Source organism: Chenopodium album, chromosome 5 (assembly GCF_948465745.1).
Source record: "Chenopodium album chromosome 5, dcCheAlbu1.1, whole genome shotgun sequence".
Lineage (NCBI taxonomy): Eukaryota > Viridiplantae > Streptophyta > Magnoliopsida > Caryophyllales > Amaranthaceae > Chenopodium > Chenopodium album.
In genome coordinates this window covers 60,108,988-60,131,424 of record NC_137838.1, presented here as the reverse complement: position 1 = coordinate 60,131,424, position 22,437 = coordinate 60,108,988, and the positions used below count along the sequence as shown (strand labels likewise).

Below are 22,437 nucleotides of genomic sequence, written 5' to 3'. Positions count from 1 at the left end.
TTTGCGAGATAGGCTTTGATCTTTTCAAAGGATTTTTGACACTCGTCATCCCATATTACTGGTACATTCTTCTTGAGTTTTTTGAAGATTGGTTCACATATCGTCGTCAATTTTGATATGAACCTACTTATGTATTGCAACCGGCCAATAAATCCTCGAATCTGTTTCTCAGTTTTGGGCGGTGGCATTGACATGATTGCTTTGATCTTGGTTAGGTCTATCTCTATTCCTCTAGAGCTTATGACATAACCTAAAAGCTTGCCCGAGGTGACTCTAAAAGCACACTTAGATGGGTTCAACCTCATATTATATTTTCTTAGCCTTTCGAAAAATTTCCTTAAGGCTACTTGATGGCCTAGACGGTCTTTTGATTTCACAATCATGTCATTGACATATACTTCAACTTCTTTATGCATCATGTCATGGAGTAAGGCAGTTGCTGCACGTTGGAAGTAGCACCCGCGTTTTTCAACCCGAATGGCATTACCGTGTAGTAGTAAGTGCCCCATGGTGTTATGAAGGTTGTTTTCTCCATATCTTCTTCTGCCATAAGAATCTTATTGTAACCTGCGTATCCGTCCATGAACGAGAGAACCGCGTGATTTGCCGTGTTATCTACCAGAATATCGATGTGTGGTAAAGGGAAGTCGTCCTTTGGACTTGCCTTATTTAGATCTTGATAGTCGACACACATTCTTACCCTTCCATCTTTTTTCGGAACTGGGACGACGTTGGCGACCCATTCAGGGTATTTGGATACCTTGATGAAACCTGCAGTTATTTGTTTTTGGACCTCTTCTTTTATTTTAAGTGCTACGTCGGGTTTGATTCGACGTAACTTTTGTTTTACAGGTTTCATTCCTGGAATTAGTGGTATAGTGTGTTGAGCTATTTCTCTATTAATGCCTGACATATCTTCGTATGACCAAGCAAATACATCGATAAACTCTTTAAGTAAGTTAATTAAATCGGTTCTTTCTTGTTCGTTAAGTGTTAGTCCGATTTTAACTTCTCTTTTATTGGTTGAATCATTTGAGATATCAACCGTCTCAGTTTCTTCAATTACCGGTGTTTTCTTTTCGAGTGTTTCCATTGCTTTAATAAGTTCTTTGTCTTTTTCATTGTTAGTTGAGCAATGCTCGTCATCTTGGGTTAGGGAAGAACACAAGAAATAAGGAGAAGAAGAAATATATTGTACTCTGAGATCATTACATCAAAGAGTGATATGTCCTCAAGGACTTGATCACTAACTATTCAAGGAGAAGAAATAGAGGGGGAAGGTGCTACTACTAAAGACCTAGATGACTCTATAGGGAGAGACTCCGACTCAGACTCTGACGACTCTTCAAACATTGGTCCTTGCCCTGTCGTGATGGATATCTTCCTTCCACTTGGAGTTGTCACCTTGACGGTCTTGCGCCACCCTTGTAGTGATCCTTCCGCTGGAGTAATTAGCTTCGAGGGATCGAAGCTTTCGCTTTGTAGGACTGTTTGAATGAGTGAGGAGTTATCCTCTTTGTAAGTTGGCTCATTCTTTTCTCGCCCAAATAATAATCCCATGACGTTAAAGTCAAAGCATGGGGGTGCTTTCTCCTTATGGACAGGAGTTGAGATTTCATCTATGAAATAACAATCTAAGAAAATCTCAAATCCCGGTTGCCTTATGCCGTTTACAACAAATGGCTTGGGAAATTCATGGCATGGATAATTCTCTCCTTCTTTTATAAATTGACCATTAAGTGTGAGAGGATACTGATCCATTGGGATTGCTTTCTTTTGAGTGCGAGCGTCTCTACGTGCCTTTGATTTTTCCTGGGCTCGCTTGAGATCTTTCCGAGTCGGTTCGAAACCAAGTCCGAAAGTGTATAACTTAGGGAGGCCAGGTGACTCCAGCGATTTTGCTGTTCCCTTCTTCTTTCCTAGGGTCATCCCAGGAAAATGTCCTTGTTTCTTCAAAATAGCATTTACAATCATGTTGGAATGGGGGTCATGGAAAAGAAGGGTCCATTCATCCTCCTGGATTAAGGAGACCTCTTCGTTAAAGCCCCATAAATCTTCATCATCCTCATCGTGCTCCACGTTAATTATGGGATTTTCTATAGACTTGATTCTCATGGGTGAAGCATCGATGGTGATAGGAATTCCCCCAACTATAGCTTTTACTTGTTGGTGGAGAGATGAGGGGACGACCTTTAGGTCATGAAGCCAAGGGCGTCCCAACAGTAGATTGAACAAAGCTTTAATGTCTACTACTTGGAAAGTAGTAGCATGTTCTATTGCTCCCGCCGTTACATTCATGGTAATTTTACCAAGAGCTTGACGACGAGTGTTGTCGTAGGCCCTTATTCCTTGTGTAGAAGGAGTTAAATCTTCATCCCTTATGCCTAGCATCCTCGCAGTTCTAAGTGGAAAGACGTTGATGGCCGATCCATTGTCTACAAGAGTCATAGGGACATTCATTCTCTTGCAAACTACCGTGAGGTTTAATGCTTTGTAATGTTTGTCACCTTCTGGAGGTAAATCCTTGTCAGAAAAGGTGATCAAATTAATTGGACTAGGAAGATCACTCATGAGGAAGTTAGCCAACCCCTCAGGAGTGGTGTCAGAATCTATCCCTATTTTGTCCAAGGCATTCATTACAGCCAACCTATGTTCTCGGGATGTAGCCAAAAGTTTCCATACGTTCATCTCAACTTTTGTTTTCTTAAACTGCTTGACGATATCATTGTCTTCAATGATAGGTATGGGAACTTGTTGTGTGGTTGGCATGGGTTGTGTTGAAACGGGAGGTTGCATTCTTCCGGATCTTGTGAGGACGTCTATCGATGAGTCTTCTTCAGCCCAAAAGTCATCCATGGCGTATGACACAGAAGGTGGAGATCCTACTATGTCTTTTAATTAGACGTCTTCTTCATCACTGTCCCAAACTCCATTAATGCTTGCATCGTCTTCTTGTGGAACTTGGACTAGTTTCTTTTCATCAATCATTTTCTGAATTAAATCCTTAAATTTAAAACAGTTTTCGATAGTGTGACCCCCTGATTGATGCTACTGACAGTAATTTATTATTATTTTCTCTCTTCTATGATATTAACCTAAACACTAGCCTACCTTTTTCACGTCAAAATTCCTTCTTCAAGCACTCAAAGGAGTCCACATTTTACTCGAGGTTCTGTCCTTAAGCCAAGGCGTGAAAGGTAGAACTGTTTGAGGGTTTGGCCCCAAAATCAATTTTATTTTATTTAATTTAATTTTGTTATTGTTTATTTTATTTTCTTGAAGTTACTAACTTGTTTATTATTTTGTAGTTGCAAACAAACAAATTCAAAGTAAGGATCATGCTCCTTTTATTATTATTATTTTTCTAACGATTTTATGTTGTTGGAATTGTGATTAAATTGGTTTTAATATTGATGTTTGTTCTATTATATTTATTTTGATCACCATATTGCATGTTAAAGGGAATATGTAATTGAAAATCACGACTAATAAGATATTTGGATAATCGGTTTAGGATCCTTTTTAATCTTATTATTAATTGAAGTGATCACCAAATTTTTAGAATTATGTGTGCATTAATCTTGAACCAATTTAGTTAAATAATAGTTTGGAGCGAATTGAATTATTGTTTGTATGCCTTTGAGATCACATGAATACTTTTCAATATAAGAATCGAGTAGAGGCCAATACGGGCGAATGTGACTCCATGACTCACTTCGTACCATCATCCCCGATCCTCCTTTCGTGGTTCCGAACCATATGGAGTTAGTAATCTCATGGATTATGAATGGGGTGTAACTTTCACGGGTCAATCGTTGTTGCCTTCGTTGTCCCTTTATTCGTGGTTGCCTTTTATGATCCGTGAACGGTTTACAAGTTCCTTAAAAACTTGTTGGCGGCTCCCTACTTTATTTGTCCCTAATCGTTGTCCCTAATCGTAATGTCAATTCCCACTTCCTATGAGTGCCAAGCATATTCACCACATGCTTTAACGTAGGCTCACTTCGAGCGACGGCCACAATATCCGACTTACCCCCCTAAAAAAAATGACGGAAAAAAACGCGCATACAAGACTCTCTTAGACATGGTCAAAGTGTTTGTATTGGTGTGTGCGTTGAGTGTAAGTGACATGCTTGGACTCTTGTGTAAGACCATGGGACTTAGTGCCTAAACTCAATTAATGACTTAACCAAGTATTATTGATAGCGAAAATTAACCGAATTAATTAGCAAACTGGTTAATTAGACACTAGATGATGACTCGATCAATAATCCGAACTGTCGTCAAAACGACAGGACTGGCGCCTCTCTTTGCAGTGTAGCGCCAGACGACAGAGCTGTCGCCAGGCGCCACACTCCACAGAGTGGCGCTACAGTTCAGATTTTGGCGCCAATGCTGGAGCTTCAATCTGAGACTGTTGTCGGTGTTATTAATCAACACGGGTATGCCTAAAGTCGTACTAGGTCAATTCTAATTAATAAAATTAGACTTTATTTATTCAAATTAATTACTTAATTAGGCAAAGTTCTTTAAGTCATTAATTTATTTAATCTCAACACAAGTCAAACAAACGGTTAAGAAAACATAGTATATGCACAACAAATAATGCACAATTAGTCAAGTAGGCACAATATGATGCAATGAGTTTGCAACCTGACCATGGCTCTAGTTCTCTAAAGTTCGGGATATGGTTTAGTCAATAGAGGGTCCATGGTTAATTGTCTGGATGCACTGCGCGGAAGCCTTACCGTGAAGGGTTGGTGCGAGTGGATGGGACACCGCGAGTTTAGAAAAAATCGCTTCCATGGTTTAGTGAATTTAACATTCTCGGATGTACCCTTTGTTGCTCAGAGCGTTCAATCAGGTAGATGGAGCATGAATTCCTAGGGGGTTATGTCCATATGTAGAACACATATGGGTTTCAGAAAAGTGAGAAAAACTCAATAAGGAAGTAGGATCGAGCAAACAATACGAAAAACTGGTCGAAATTAGAATGCATATTTCTGGCTCGGTATTGGAAGAATTTGGCGTCAGCAAATAGAGATTGGCGCCGGATTTTAGCTGTAGCGCCTGGCGACAGAACTGTCGTCTGGCGCTAATGCTCTGGTCCCTGACGCTAATTCCTACATGCCTCAGCAGCTTTTTGTGCTCGATAAAATTTTCCAGTTTCGCGCAGTGTTATTTCGGTCCTAGTTGTGAAAGATATTTCTCAAATTTCCTAAGTGTAAAATTCTATGTTTTAACTCATTACGGATGGTCTTTCCAATGAGATCTTTTTTATGCATATGACAATAATGTTTATCAAAATTACGCACATGAAATACTTAGAACGTTTCGAGTCTCATCCACTCATTCTAAATCATTGCCGAAACAAATTCAGGAACTAAAATAGAAATCCTCCCCAGTGGAGTCGCCAAAAACTGTAGGGAATATTTTAAGCATTAATCCTAGCTTGAACCCCACTATGATCATACACTAATGTACGGTGGCGTCCAAAGGGAAAGAAGATAGAGCAAAAGAGTCGCGAACAAGTTTTTTTAGGAACTTGTAAACCGTTCACGAGGTGTAGGTTACACCCCTTAGCGATCCAAGAGATCGTCAACTCCATAAGGTCTTGAACCAAATAGGGTTCGGGGATGAAGGTACAAATCAAACCTAAAAGAGATTGAACCTGCCCTAATAATAGGCCTCTACTTTATTCTGATTGTATCCATGTGCGCTTTCTGACTAACATGCAATCATTAGGTTACCCTAAACCTGTTTATCTATGTTGGTTAAATATTAATGCACAACTAAACTATTATTGGCGATCACTTGAATTATAATCAAATTAACCATAAACAAGATTTATTAATTATCTTATAAAGCGTGATTACAAGTATCAATTCCCTTTAAACATGCATAAAAGGTTTGATCAAGCAATAAAAATAAATAATCAAGCGGCATAATAATCATAAATTATAACAATCATAATAATAATAATATTAATTAAAAAATAATCATAATCATGTTAAAGCATAATAATATCAAGATCCTAGGCATGATACTAACAAGATTAATAACAAACCCTTGCATGTCACTAAGCAATAAAAATCAAAGTTTTAGCCCTAACATGATACTAACATGAATAAATATTAGGAAGAACATAAAAGGCATCATAACAATCATAAAAGGTAACCGATTTGCTGCTGCTTTACTGTTTTGATGACCTCCTGCCAAGAGAATGCCATCCCGCTTGAAAACCGCTACGCTTGTAACTGCTTCCAATATTGAAGATTGCTTCGCTTGAAACGATCCTCTTCCGCTTTGATAATATTCCATGTCCAAGGGAACACTATCGAAGATTGCTTCGCTTGAAACAATCCTCTTCCGCTTTGTGACCATCTTCCACGTCTAAGGGAACATGATCGAAGACAACTTTGCTTGAAATCACCTTCAGTTGTTTTTGACAACTTTCCACAATCTAGAGAATGCTGTCAAAGATATCCTTGCGTGAAGCTATCCTCATTTGTTGCGATAATTTTCCAAGGAAATTACCGAAGATTTCCGCTTGTCGATCTTTAAAAGCTCGCTTGAACTTTGCTCTTGCTATGCCTGTACGTCGGCGCTTTTGCTGCTTGAATTTGTATGTCAGTGCCTTTTGAATTATGAACCAATACGTCGGTGCCTTTTGCGAATGAACCAGTATGTCGGTGCCTTTTGTTAATGAGCCAATGCTTAGGCGCTTTAAGCTAAGTGAGACGATCTTTCATCAGGTCGATCACTTTGTGCAATCAAGCCGATTACTAAAAATCGTGTCAAATTGCTTAGAGGGGCTAACTGGCGTACCAAGGAACCCAAAATATATTGCAAAAAAATTAGAACAACCGTAATGAGTGGCTGAACATTCTAGCGTCGCTGAAATAACATCAGCGCCACATAACTGGCGGTAGCACCAGATGCTGGGATTAGCGCCAGGCGCCAAGCCTATCTGTTGACGCCAAGGTCTAGCGCTTGGCGCCAGAATAGGGTATTCCTTAAATACCCTTTTCTTCTTCATTTTCGCTGCTGCTCGTCGCGTTTGTTGCTCGAAAATCCCCAGAAATTCATTTGCTTCGTTCTTGCTCGTTTCTCAACCAAATTCGCTCAAATTTGTTGCAAATCAAAGCTAATTCCATCCATTTTCCCGATCTGTGTAAGTTTTCTTCAAACTCACACCGGTTTTTATGAATTTTGCATGTGTTTATTCTCGAATTTCATGAAAATTCAAAACTTAGAATGCTTAATTCTCTTTGTTTGTCAAATTTTATGCCATGAAATTGCTTGATTATGTTTATATATTACCTTGAGAGTAATTTGAGACTTGTTTGACTCAATTTGGTGAAGAAATGAACGAATTGCCATTGTTGGACCTCTTAAGGTCGAGAATACAATGTGGCCCGTTCTTGATGTTTTTTCCTAGCAATTCTTGTCCAATTTGTCACAATAATCACTATAGTATTGCAAGAAATTGTTTGATTTCTTGAAAAATTCCGTTATGCTCAATTTGAATTTGTGCTTTGTTTTAATACTACGTACTCTTTTTTTTTGGCGAACATAGTATCATGCGGCTAGGCGAACCTTAGATACTATAGAACCTTAATTTATGATAGTTCTGCACAATGTAGCATGGCTAGACAGCGAGGTTCCGGTTCATGGTCCTGAGACGTTTGACGGGAGCATGAGCCCGTAGAGGACGATGCCGAGCCTTCCACTTCGCTTGGTCGACTCCCCGAGTGGGATGAGCGCACCTTATACTTTTCCCCCATCCATCACATTTCTGAGAGGGTGAGACGGGGCATCACTGTTGGGAGGACGCGCTGTCATGGTTACTGATGTGACGACCCGGGCGATTTGTGCAAGATGTACATCGCCAGAGATGATCAAACGAGACTTCTATGGGAGTCTTGCGGTCTTACTGCGTTGTACGAGACCTCCGAGGCAATGATTGCCTCCAGCGGGGGTCACCATGTAGTTCGTGCTCTGGTGGAGTTCTTTTGGGACACCACAAAAACTTTCCACTTTCCTTGGGGTGAGATGATGGTCACTTCTACCGACTTCAGTCTCATCACAAGACTGGTGTTTAGTTTCGTGCCACTGCCGTTCGACAGCGGGATCGACGTCTTTTCCCCTGAGGTTGAGGAGCTGTTGGGTCCGATTGCTGTTCGGGCTCGAGCTGAGGTAGAGTCGTCTCAGTTCAGCGCTAGAAGGATTTGCCGCTCGACTCTAGCAGCAGCTTTGGACGATGATGCGACCACCCGAGAGCAGCGGGTGCGCATCTTTGCACTTATTTTGTTGTCAGAGACATTCTCCCATGAGAAGGGTAGTAGGGCGCTGCTTTACTACGTTCCCGCCGTTCGCGATCTGCACCGGATCGGGGCTTTTGACTGGGCCAGCTTGGCCTATGCTGATTTTATTCGAGCGCTGAGGGACTCGTGTCGACACCGGTTCTTTGGGACGAATGTTGCTTTGTCCAGCTTTTGGAGGGTCGTAGAGGTAAACCTTATTCCCTGTAAAGTTTAGCTCTACATTTTAGCTAGCAATTGCTGATAATTTTAGCTTCTTGTAGATCTGGTTCTACGAGTACTTCCCTTCTGCTGCGCCGGCGAGACCGTCGCCGCGCAGGTTTCTAGTTAGTGCAACCTGGGGCAGCCGCCATGTGGGGATGTCCACTGCATATGTCCGAGATTTGATCATCTCGGTATGATTCTTTTCCTATTTGTCATTCTGAGACGCTTTAGATAGATTCTTGCCTGATTGACGCTCTTTGCAGGAGCCTGAGGTGCTGTATCGGCCGTGGGACGGTCTGGCAGTCCCTGGGTTAGCCGCGCAGTATTCTGCTGAGCGTCGCTATTTCTTAGGGACCTATGGAGCGACTGCTTGTCTTGGAGAGAGGGTTGCTAGACAGCATTCCTCCGATACCTTTGTCGTTCCTTCTCCTCCACCACGTCACATGTTTAACGCCGCGAGGTTAATGAACATGTCACAGGGAGCTGGTACCCCTTGGCGATCTTACACGATCCCTGGGCGATGCTATGAGGAGGAGCTACTGCCATTGTTAGCTCCAGTTCTTGTACCAGCTGAGGATGTGGCGGTATGATTTTTCAGCTTTTATCTTTCGTTAAGTAGCCCCCAAGTGATGCTTCACTGACTTTGTTTTGCTTTATCAGGACGATGCTGCTGAGTTCGTGCCACCCCGTATGTCTATCCATTATCAGGGGACATATGGGCCGATTGAGGAGATGATTCCTCCGGCTCCTGACGACGAGCGCTTCGTAGAGCGGTCGATTCCTCGCCACCAGACTCGGGTAAGCTTGTTTATTTGCAACTTCTGTCCATATATATGTTATGCATGTTTACTGAATTATTTCTTTGGCAGTTCTCGCGCGAGGTGGTTTCGGCGATGGCACGATGTATAGATGCCTTCCGGAGCCATCTTGTTCGGATGAGGAACGTGGCTACCTGCCGTCGGGACGATGCCGTTCAGGAGGTAGTCTTGCCTTCATATGTTTTGCATTACCGCTTCTATTTTGCCTATTTCTGATTTTAATTTCCTTTGCAGGGTCAGCCCATTCCTTCTTGTACCCGCACGAGAGCTTAGGTGCGGAGGGATCCGGCGAGGTCTAGCTTGAGACGTCGCCGTACTACTTTGGGAGGTAGGGGCGGTCGTTTTGAGGCTGCTCGGGTAGAGGGCTCAGGTTCTTCCTCTAAGGGTGCGCATGCTGCGCCAGTAGGCCAGGGAGAGGCTACCTCGGCTCTTAGAGGTGGTGGGATGTACGAGGTTGGCTCGTCATCGCAGCAGCCTCCACAGCCTCAGCCTCAGGTTGATCTCGGGTGGACTGGTCCTACGTTGAGCTTTCCTCCTCCTGCGGAGACTGGAGCTGATGCTGGAGTTGGAGCCGGAGCTGGTTGAGAGGTTACTCCCCGTACCGCGGAGTTTTACGCGATGATGGGTTTACATCCCCCAGCGCCGTAGTTTGTTGTTGTGCTTTTTATTATTTATTTGACTTTGTGTAGAACTTTGCCTTTTAGTTAGACTCATTTTTGTAGATATATTTTGTATATACATACTATTATGAGTTTATTTTTCATGTTTTTTCATTTTTTATTTATCATTATGTTCATGTTTGTGTGTGCAAGAAAGTGTGACAAATAATTTTGCGCAAAAAAATATAAAATTCCGTCATTTTTATTATTGATGGAGGGTATCCGACTTTCTCCCCCAAAAAAGAAAAAAATGGAAAAAGGAAAAGTCAAATGAAATATTGTATTTATAAAAACTTGAGAATAAGTCTAAATAAAATCCAAAATAGAATATAATTAATATAATAGCTATATTAATTAAAAAAATGGAATAAATGAATATTTAGAAAAAGATAAGGAAGCCGTAAAGTCATTAGCAGACTCGAATTAAGTTAAAAAACGCGGTTTTTAGAAAGCGCGTACGACGAGGCAAATTGGCGCCAGCTGGCGACACACATTTTGGTGTAGCGCTAGGCGCTACACTTAGCGTTTGGTGCCAAGCTCTGGCGTCAGGCGCCAATAGTAGCGTCTGGCGCTAAAGGGCGCTGACTCCGTATCCTTCTTAGATTAAAACTGCTCCGATTTCGTGCATAAATAGCCCCCTACCCAGCCGATTCTTTCATAATTTCAGCAGATAAAATATTTCTTAGCTTTAGAAAAAATAATACCATGTCTCTAGTCACCAAGGCTTTCACCAAGTACACCCATGAATGGTGTCAGTCTCTTAATGCCAAAGAAAGAAAAGAATTATATGTGTTTCACTTGGGGGGTATATATGGTATCAAAGGGGTAGATCTTGACTTAGATTTTATTCATACCGCACTAGAATATTGGGATGTTGATACTCATTGCTTTAGAATAGGGTATGATGAAATTAGCCATTTACCGGAAGAATTAGGTGCTATTTTGGGTTTCCCTGCAATAGATCTTGTAGTAATCCCTAGGATAGATGCATATTATTATAAGGACTTTGAACGCTTCTTCAATTTAAAAGAAAGGGATCTATCAAAAATAGTAGATGGCAACATAGTTAATTTGAAAGAATTTGCTCGCCATTATTTTGTAAACCTTACTCCGAATCTTTTCATATTTAGAGAAGAAGGGCTTTCTTATGTTGTATGCTTAATCAATTTTTTCTTACTAGTGGTAAAAATAATGAGGGTCAATCAATTATAACCACTGTATTAAAACAAATTGAATCAGGGAGAAATCCAATGCCATTAATAGTTGGAGAGACTATGATTAGTCTAGATGAATTGAAGAGGAATCCAAAAGCACCTTTTCGGGGCTCTCCAATTTTATTACAGGTAGAAAAATAATATTTTTAATTACAAAAATCAAAAATATATTTTTGTATAATAATAATAATTTATTTGCATTGCAATTTTTTTCTTTTTCGAGAGAAAAGAACCATTGTTGGCAAACGGTCTCGAGAGATAGTGAGAACAGAGAGGGGAACACCTTATTATCGATACCCTTAATACTCATTATTGTTCGAAGGCTCTTAAATGAAAATAAGGGTTATCGGTTGCTTTGAATTTCGGGATGTCGTTGGCATTGAACTTTTGCGGAAGAAGATCTTTGTCCACAAAGACCCCTTTTGAAGTAATCCCTTGAAACTTGTAGTCGCTAGATATCTTGCTTAGACTCTCTTGCATGAGTTCCATCTGTTGTTGTTTCACGGGATCATCGATCTTAAGTGTGAGGAGCTTCAGTCCCTTAGTCACGGTAACCAATTGGTTCCTAAGCTCATTGACTTCTTCTTGTGTTGCCATTATTGTCCTAGATTTCCTCTTACGAGCTATGGGTTTGTCGAAAAGTTAGACTTGTACGAAAATGTTGTCTTTGATTAACCGTCCTTCCTTTCTTGACCACGCGCTGTAATTTAAACCAATTTGCGTTTTAATTACTTGACTCCAATCGACTTGACTTTACGGTTTTTTTTTTAAAAGAGGGAAAAAATTAAAAAAAAAAAATGGGTGCATATTTTTTAGGCAAAAATAATGTATATATTTTTAGGTAACTAAGTATGGTTTTTAAATTGGAGGATTAATATCCGACTTACCCCCCTAAAAAAAATGACGGGAAAAAAACGCGCATACAAGACTCTCTTAGACATGGTCAAAGTGTGTGTATTGGTGTGTGCGTCGAGTGTAAGTGACATGCTTGGACTCTTGTGTAAGACCATGGGACTTAGTGCCTAAACTCAATTAATGACTTAACAAAGTATTATTGATAGCGAAAATTAACTGAATTAATTAGCAAACTGGTTAATTAGACACTAGATGATGACTCGATCAATAATCCGAACTGTCGTCAAAATGACAGGACTGGCGCCTCTCTTTGCAGTGTAGCGCCAGACGACAGAGCTGTCGCCAGGCGCCACACTCCACAGAGTGGCGCTACAGTTCAGATTTTGGCGCCAATGCTGGAGCTTCAATCTGAGACTGTTTTCGGTGTTATTAATCAACAGGGGTATGCCTAAAGTCGTACTAGGTCAATTCTAATTAATAAAATTAGACTTTATTTATTCAAATTAATTAATTAATTAGGCAAACGGTTAAGAAAACATAGTATATGCACAACAAATAATGCACAATTAGTCAAGTAGGCACAATATGATGCGATGAGTTTGCAACCTGACACTGGCTCTAGTTCTGTAAAGTTCGGGATATGGTTTAGTCAATAAAGGGTCCATGGTTAATTGTCCGGATGCACCGCGCGGAAGTCTAACCGTGAAGGGTTGGCGTGAGTGGATGAGACACCGCGAGTTTAGAAAAACTCGCTTCCATGGTTTAGTGAATTCAACATTCTCGGATGTACCCTTTGTTGCTCAGAGCGTTTAATCAGGTAGATGTAGCATGAATTCCCAGGGGGTTATGTCCATATGTAGAACACATATGGGTTTCAGAAAAGTGAGAAAAACTCAATAAGGAAGTAGGATCGAGCAAAAAATACGAAAAACTGGTCGAAATTAGAAAGCATATTTCTGGCTTGGTATTGGAAGAATTTGGCGCCAGCAAACAAAGATTGGCGCCGGATTTTAGCTGTAGCGCCTGGCGACAGAACTGTCGTCTGGCGCTACAGTTAAAAGTCTGGCGCTAATGCTCTGGTCCCCGACGCTAATTCCTACATGCCTCAGCAGCTTTCTGTGCTCGATAAAATTTTCCAGTTTCGCACAGTGTTATTTCGGTCGTAGTTGTGAAAGATATTTCTCAAATTTCCTACGTGTAAAATCCTATGTTTTAACTCATTACGGATGGTCTTTCCAATGAGATCTTTTTTATGCATATAACAATAATGTTAATCAAAATTACGCACATGAAATACTTAGAACGTTTCGAGTCTCATCCACCCATTCTAAATCATTGCCGAAACAAATTCAGGAATTAAAATAGAAATCCTCCCCAGTGGAGTCGCAAAAAACTGTAGGGAATATTTTAAGCATTACCCCTAGCTTGAACCCCACTGTGATCATACACTAATGTACGGTGGCGTCCAAAGGGAAAGAAGATAGAGCAAAAGAGTCGCGAACAAATTTTTTTAGGAACTTGTAAACCGTTCACGAGGTGAAGGTTACACCCCTTAGCGATCCAAGAGATCGTCAACTCCATAAGGTCTTGAACCAAATAGGGTTCGGGGATGAAGGTACAAATCAAACCTAAAAGAGATTGAACCTGCCCTAATAATAGGCCTCTACTTTATTCTGATCGTATCCATGTGCGCTTTCTGACTAACATGCAATCATTAGGTTACCCTAAACCTGTTTATCTATGTTGGTTAAATATTAATGCACAACTAAACTATTATTGGCGATCACTTGAATTATAATCAAATTAACCATAAACAAGATTTATTAATTATCTTATTAAGCGTGATTACAAGTATCAATTCCCTTTAAACATGCATAAAAGGTGTGATCAAGCAATAAAAATAAATAATCAAGCGGCATAATAATCATAAATTATAACAATCATAATAATAATAATATTAATTAAAAAATAATCATAATCATGTTAAAGCATAATAATAGCAAGATCCTAGGCATGATACTAACAAGATTAATAACAAACCCTTGTATGTCACTAAGCAATAAAAATCAAAGTTTTAGCCCTAACATGATACTAACATGAATAAATATTAGGAAGAACATAAAAGGCATCATAACAATCATACTTAGTATTAAAGTTACCCTAGACATGATACTAGGAATATCATAATAACAACCTAAACATGATCTCTATATCATAATATCAATTAAACCATTAAAGTACTTACTTTGATGCCTCGTACCTCTTTCTAATAACAAAATACACGCGTTAGTATATTCAAGGAAAATAATAAACAAAAATTAAATTAAATAATTGAAAGAGAGATTAGGGACCAAACCCTTAGAAATTAAACCTTTCACGTCTAGGGCGAAAGCAACTTCGAATTTGGCTAGGTGTTTCTAAATCTAATGAATGCGGAATTTTGTTTGTAAAAAGGCTAGTTTAGAAAAGAGAGAGAAAGAGAGTAATCAAGAGAATCTTGATGAGAGTTGGTGAATCTTGGTGAATACTGATGAATGAAAACAAATTTTTTACGACGTTATTTATAGAAAAAATTAGCCAAAAAGATAAAACATCAAAAACAGAGTTCTGACGCGAAAAACCGAGTTAGCGCCAAACGCTGACCTTGGCGCCAGACGCTAAGGCTAGCGCCAGGCGCCTAGCGTAGCATCATGCGCTGCAGCTGGCGTTTGGCGCTGACTCAGAAATTCACGCGTTTTCTTAAAATCAGATAGAAATTGTCGTACAGGAGGATAAAATCGTATTTTCCTCAAAAACGTTCTTTGATTTTAATTAAAACTCTAAAAAGTCAACAAAAAACAATTTATCAATGCTAATTGAATTAGGAATGAAAAGAACATTCTACAAGAATCTAGAAGACTAAAACCATTCCTAATTGCATTAGGAATGATAAATTCATATTAGGCCCTCCTCTAGATCATTGGGCCGCATATAAGGCTCAAACCGGGCCCAGTTCAGTAATTTGGCCATAACTTCCTCAATATTCATCGGAATTGGGCTTATAATATATCGTTGGAAAGCTCTTTTCAAGCCCCATCCAACTACACTACTATTGGACCCATATTATGGACCAACCAAACTGGATTGACTGTTTTCTTAAAATAGGTTTTCAAAAACAGAGAGAAGAGAAAAGAAATTAAAACTTTCCGCAACACTAAACTTTCCACACTCTCACTTCATTCGATTATGATTCGACGTGAAAGGTACTCATCACTGGATTTGGTTTTGGGGAGACACAAATGGGTGTCTACACCGACCAATCATTGTTGTCCTAGGAATACTAACAACATCATCGGGAATAAAAAACAACAGAAACAACATTGCGCAGCAACAGTAGCAAAGTCGAAATCCGTCTTCAGCAAGTAATGTTATATTGCTATGTAACTCTCATATAATAGAGGAGAATAATTTCCCATCTATTTATGATTCCGATGGTGAAATTTTTTGGAATGACGATATAGAGGTAATAGAGAAGGAAGAAGAACCAATTATCGTGAAGTCATTGGTTGAGAAACCAATGGTTTTGGATCTTTTGGTAGTCGAAGATTTTGTTGACTAGCTTATTCATGAGGATGAAGTTGAAGGTAAAAACATTTATGTTAAGCCTAACCCATCTCCCCTCGATATCCCGTTTTCCCATAGGCTTGATCTAGTTCCTTTACTCACTATGTCCAATCCTCCATACTTTCTCAAAATGTCTCCATTTCATCATACACTTGGTCATGTTGACCTTGATGATTATTAAAAAAAGGTCTACATTGCCTAAGGGGCAAGCAGGGGTAAGCTGTATACATTCTTTTTCTTTTTATTTTAACTTTTCTTTTTCCGATTATTTTCCTTTTATTTTTTCTAACCCCTTGTATTTCAAGATTGGTGTGCTTGTATTCAAGCCATATGTGGTGCTCAATGATATGTTTGTAGGGGCATATGATAAGTTACTCAAGGCATTGGATTCTTCCGATTGACGAATTGAGTAGGGTCGTGCGGGACCTTAAAAACCAGCGCTAATTGGGAGGCAACCCAATTTTATTTTTGTTTTTTTTTCTACTAATTCCTATTTTTATTTCATTTTTTACTCTATTTACATAATAATGCTAATGTGTGTTCTAGTGATGACGTCTTTTGCTAGGTACAAACATAGCTAAGTTCCTTGGCTACGCCGGCTACCCAATTACAACTACCAATTGTGGTGGAGGTGTCTATACATTTGACGCTCCCTTCGCTTACCCACCTCTTTGTGAGTTGTACCTCTCCCTTATTTATGTTTTAGTTCCTCTTTGTTCACATTGAGGACAATGTGATGTTTAGCTTGGGGGAGGATGATACTCATCATCACTTTATGCATGTTAGTTGTGTTTTAGCTTTTTTTTAGTGCTTTGTAGGTGTTTTATGGTTTGTACCATTCATTAGTAGTGGGAGTTTACAAACAACGAAAAACAATGTATTTCTTTCTTATTTTTTTAAAGTTGTTTTGATAGTGCATACTTGTGTCTATTTTTCATATTTTTGACTTCGAACCGTGGGAGGATTTGGTTTGACTCTCTTGAGCTTCTTTTGATCTCAGTTATAATTCTAAAATTCACTCGGTCTATGCTATACATTGCTAACTACTTGATATTGTGTGAATCAATTGAATGGTTTGTGGAAAGATTGGTTGTCCCATATCAAGTATAGCTAGCCAATTCTCTTGCTAGGTCACCTTACTTTGTGTTTGTGTGATTGATGCAATTTGTTATTTCAATGACTTTGGCTTGAGATTTATTAGTAATTTGACTATGATTCACGCATGCCGCATATGATAAAGGCCATGTTCTTTAGGTAACCCTCATATGATATTTAGATACATTTGTTCCTTTTGCTCACCCATGTTGTTGCCTTGCCCATTCATTGATATATAGCTACATTACAAGCCTCTTTAGCCCCATTGGTTACTATTCCCAAGTCTAGCTAGCTTGGGGAGCTTATTGATGTGGTGTCGTTGTTTAAGTGTCAAGCTTCAATTTATGCAAAACATGGTAGAATAAAGATTGAAAAAAAAAAGTTTTTTCTATAGTTGAGAAGTGTTACTTGAAAAAAAAAAAAAAGAAAGCTTGTTTATATGAACATCATTGAAATAGCCGAAAAATTGAAAGAAAAAGGAAAAAGAAAGAAAAAGATTATTCATGACGATGTATAATTAATTTCAATCTTGGTTCTTTATAATGGTTGGAGAAAGTTGGTGATGACAATTGGAGAATGAATTTTAGATCATTATTTGTTCGTGTTTATGTTATTGCTCTCCAAGTTGGCTTTTTCGCTCACATTTTCCTAAATATTATCTTACCCCTTCACCTTTGCCCCATTACAAGCTTTAAAAAGTCCTTTTGATTGGCATGTGTGTTTTGTGATTGAGTGAACGTTATTTCTTGCTATCGTCAAGTTACCCTTTGTTGCATCAAATATTCATATGCTACAAGGTGTGCGGCGACGACTAGCTTGATTGGGAAATCGTTTGTGGCCAAGTTTGGTTTCAATTGTGGATCATTGTGTTGAGCGGTTCTATTTGTATCCGAGCTAATTTTGGTCTTAATAACTTTGGTTTGATTGTTTGCTCGAGAGTCAGGTCGGTCTTATTCTGGTTCCTTGGAAGTCCTATTTGTCTTGTTTCAACGGTTTAGCTTGGGGGAATTTGATAAATCACATTCATATAGGATTTATAGGCATGTTTATGCTAAGTTTGTAGTAACTTTTTAGGTCTTTTTGTTGCTTTTTAGGACGCAAATGCATAAGTTGTTTGTTTTGCTCTCTATTACGCTCAGTTTATGTTTTCCTTAATGTTTCAGGTGATTTTATAGTTATTTGGACGCTTTCGAAGTGTTTGGAGTTGATTCGGGTGATATTTAGATGGAAGCCAATGAATCGAGTTTATTGATAGAAGATACCATGTTCGTGAATGTTGATTTCGAGATTTACATGCATGAGGAATGAATATAGCATTCATAAGGAAATGAGTTTGAGTTAGAAACGAAGTTAAACGATATTTTACAAAGTGGAAAAATAGACCTTTGGTCACTCTTTTGATCATAACTTGAGTTCTACAGATCGGATTGAGGTGATTCAAATTGCGTTGAATACTAGACTTAAAGAGATTTCCAATGATAGGTCACACGCCCCAAGAAACCTTCTAGAACAGAAGTTTTGGCCATTTTAATTTGTGTTATGTACCCTGCGACCAAACCCCGCGCCCACGCGAACTTCTCAGCGCTACTGCCAGGCCGCGGGGCTGACCTGCGCCCGCAGGTTTTGGCGAGTGAACAGCAGCCACGAGGCTTTGTCGCTGTCACGTCTTCACTCGTCCTTCTTGCATCGGTCATCTTCGTGCCACGTCTTCGTCTATGGTCCAATAGTAATGTAACTTATGTATTTATTATTTTCTTATTTCTTTTTTATAATTATTTTAAGATTAGTTTTAGGATAATATAAATACTCAAGGGATATTATTTTTCCCTTATGCCCTTTATATCTTTTATTATTTTACGTTCTTTTTAGTTTTCTCTCGAACTCTAGTTTCTCATGGCATCTCCATGGATTCTTCCATGGATGATTCTTGGGTTTATTATTTCAATTCATTGAGGTATTTTATTTCTTTTTCTTGTTTTTAATTATGTTTTATTTCTTAGATCTAGTTTTAATTATTTATTTCATGCTAGCGTAGTTTATTTCTAGGGTTTGGGGATCCATGTTTATACAATGAATCTTGATTGATGTTTTTAATATTTTGATTATTAATTTCTCTAATTGATAGTGTTTTATTGTTAATCTTGCAACCAGATCAATTGTTTGATTAATTCATGTTAATAAGAGTTTGAATCGAAAGATCTTACTTTTAGAGGCTTCCCTACAATTAGCAATTCTGATTATGTTAGCGACTGTACTGCATATGTTGAATTGAGAGCGTTAAGACCCGGTCGTAGGCTTAGCAAATGCTCTAGATAATTGATTGATTGAATTGTTATTGATATTTGATAGATTTAGAGCTATAAACATGGTGAGCCATAACCCTAGGTATTTTTATTAATTGTTTTATTTCTATTTTAATTTAGACTATATATTTTTCTATCCCAATTTTGTGACATAGTTTAGTTTCACCATACCTTAGAAGTTAGATTGAATAACCATCTCTCTGTGGATTCGACCCTACTTACCCTACTACATTGTTAGTTGGTTTCGTTAGTTGGATGACTTCTGGGTCGAAGAAGATTCATCAATAGACGTCCTCACAAGATCCAGGAGAATGCAACCTCCTATTTCGACACAACCTATGCCAACCACGCAGCAAGTTCCCATACCTATCATAGAAGACAATGACATTGTCAAATAGTTCAAGAAAACCAAGGTTGAAATGAACGTATGGAAGCTTCTAGCAACATCTCGAGAGCATAGGTTGGCACTAATGAATGCCTTGGATAAGATAGGGATAGAGTCTGACACCACTCCTGAGGGGTTGGCTAACTTCCTTACGAGTGATCTCCCTAGTCCTATCAACTTGATCACCTTTTCAGACAAAGAATTACCTCCGGAAGGTGACAAGCATTACAAGGCGTTAAACCTCACAGTGGTTTGCAAGAGAATGAACGTCCCTATGACTCTTGTAGACAATGGATTGGCCATTAATGTCTGTCCACTTAAAACTGCGAGAATGCTAGGCATAAGGGATGAAGACCTAACCCCGTCAACGCAAGGAATAAGAGCTTATGACAACACTCATCGTCAAGCTGTTGGTAAAATTACTATGAATATAACGGCAGGAGCAATAGAACACGCTATTACATTCCAAGTAGTAGACATTAAGGCTTCGTTCAATCTATTGTTGGGACGCTGATATGTCTATTTTATATAGTGTTTTACCCCCGTCCCGTGGTCATTATTAGTAGTGTTTTTGGCTCTTTCGGGCCACTTTTATTACTAATTTGTGTGTTATAGTGTTTTCTTAGTTTTAGTTATATTTTACAGGAAATTGCACTATCGGAGCATTTTCCCGGGCCTTATTGGATCGACTACGGAAGCTAGAAGGATACGACCCCTTTTTGAGCCCAAGATCGGTGAGAGCCGGTGACTAAGGGCTCGGTTATTTGGATCACGAGGCAATTGGACCGTGTATTCGAGACCCGAGAGGAAATATGGATTGGGCCGAGAAATCTAGCCCAATCGAAGTCCAAGCCTTGAAGATGAAGACCGGGCCCGATCGGGCAAGCATTCGCCCGATCGGGCGGTTGCGCGCATGACTGCCATCAAGGAAATGCGCGCCCGATCGGGTGAGCGTAGGCTCAATCGGGCGCGGCATATCAAAAGGAACGCTGTAGAAAAGGCGGGCCCGATCGGGCGCCCCTTCGCCCGATCGGGCGCGTGTTTTTCCTAGTGTCTGATTAAGTTTAGTTAATTCTTGTTTTAGGAGAAGTATATATACGTTTTGTGTGGATTATTTACTTACCTTCTTTCTCTTAGACTTTCTCTCTCTACTTAGTATTTTTCTCTCTCTTAAATTCTCTCTAACTCTTGTTCTTAATTCCTTCATTAATTCTAGATTTAGTTTGGTACAATTTCTTCCCTTTTAATTTCAGCTATTTTAATTGTTTTCTTGATTATGTTCTTATTTATTTATTTGATTGGTTTAGTTATGATGATTAGTGAGTAGTTTAATTCTAGGGTTTATGGGGATACATAATTAATATGAAGGGATAGTTTGTTATTATTGATTGTTGATATTGCATGATAATTTCCTATTGAATTATTTTAATTCTTTGCAATTAGATTATGAATCGAGCAGATGTAATTTGATTGTGAATGTTTAGCAATATTGAATTGATGAATCGAGCAGATGTTGATTTAATATTAAAGGCTATTTTTAATAGGAACTTAGGTCTAATAAATTGCGAGAGCCTGTTAGATCTATGTTGGTTAATAAATTGCGAGAGCCTGTTAGATCTATGTTGGTTAATAAATTGCGAGAGCCTGTTAGATCTATGTTATCTATGCATTGTTAACTATTAATTACTTCGTTCTATCCCGGAATATTAATTATTGGTGAACCTGTGACCCTAGGCCTTCTTATTATTGTTTCTTTTCTCCTTAAACTCATTCTTCGTAGTATAGATTTCACACTAAAAACATTGGTTACTTGGATAATTTAGAATATAATAATTAATTAGAACTAAAAAGACTTTTTTCCCTGTGGAGTTCGACCCTACTTCCCTATCTACCTTAGTTAGTGATTTAGGTAATTATTTTTTATTAGGGGATACGACTTTACCCTGTCAAAATTTGGCGCCGTTGCCGGGGAAACGGTTTTATTTTTATTCTCTGATTATATTTTTGTAGTCTAGATTATCCCCCCCTTTTGCCTCAGAGAACATTAGTTCTTTGAGGCAAATCTCATATTTGTCTTTAGTTCTTTGTTTATGCCCAGGTGTTCTAGATCAGGTGACATCCCTTTTGATCCTGAGATCGAGCGTTCCTTTCATAGGCAAAGGAGACTCTATAGACAAATTCTGGCGGGTTCTGAGGAGGACAACGATCGAAGAGATCCTCCCCCTAATTCTAGTGATACAGATATTCCTTCAGATTCAGAATCAGAGATGACGGCCAAGAAGAAACTCAGTGATTATTCGCAACCGAAGCTCACAGATTTCCCGCACCTTAACTCCGGCTCTAGATGGAGTTCAATTTGAGATCAAGCCCCAATTTATCACTATGATAGAGAGGAAGCAGTTCAGCGGAGCTAAGGGTGAAGATCCTAATCTTCACATCGTAGATTTCTGCCAATATTGTAACACCATTAGACAAGCCGGGGTTACGCAGGACCAAATCAGGGAGATTCTTTTTCCCTTTTCATTATGTGGCAAAGCAAAATTATGGTTTAATGGTTTGAATAGAATTGCACTTGGTATTACTGACTGGGAAACTCTTTCTTTGAATTTCTATAATAAATATTATCCTGCAGAGAGAACAGCGGTACTAAGAAGTGCTATTCAGAACTTCGCTCAAGAGGCCGACGAAACATTATATGAGGCCTGGGAGAGGTTCAAGGATCTACAGAGAGAGTGCCCCCACCACAATCTAGCACAATGGCAATTGATCCAAGCATTTTATAATGGAATTGGAAATTCTTCTAGGTCAGTACTAGATTCGGCAGCTAGTGGGAGGTTTATGAATTTAAATGTGGATGATGCAGGACAGGTTATCGAAGACATGACAATACACAATTCCCAATATGGGAATCCGAGGGGGTTTGCAAATAAGGGAAAACATAATGTCGATTCCGTATCCTTTTTGCAAGCTCAATTAA

At 39.1% G+C, this 22,437-nt stretch overlaps 1 non-coding gene across 1 annotated transcript; it reads right to left on the bottom strand.

Annotated features, from left to right (window-relative positions):
* Positions 1-22,103: 22,103 nt before the first annotated feature.
* On the bottom strand, positions 22,104-22,210 carry LOC145633564 (small nucleolar RNA R71). The gene has a single exon (XR_014112876.1). It is a non-coding gene; the product is annotated as a small nucleolar RNA R71 (small nucleolar RNA).
* Between the last annotated feature and the right edge of the window lie 227 nt (positions 22,211-22,437).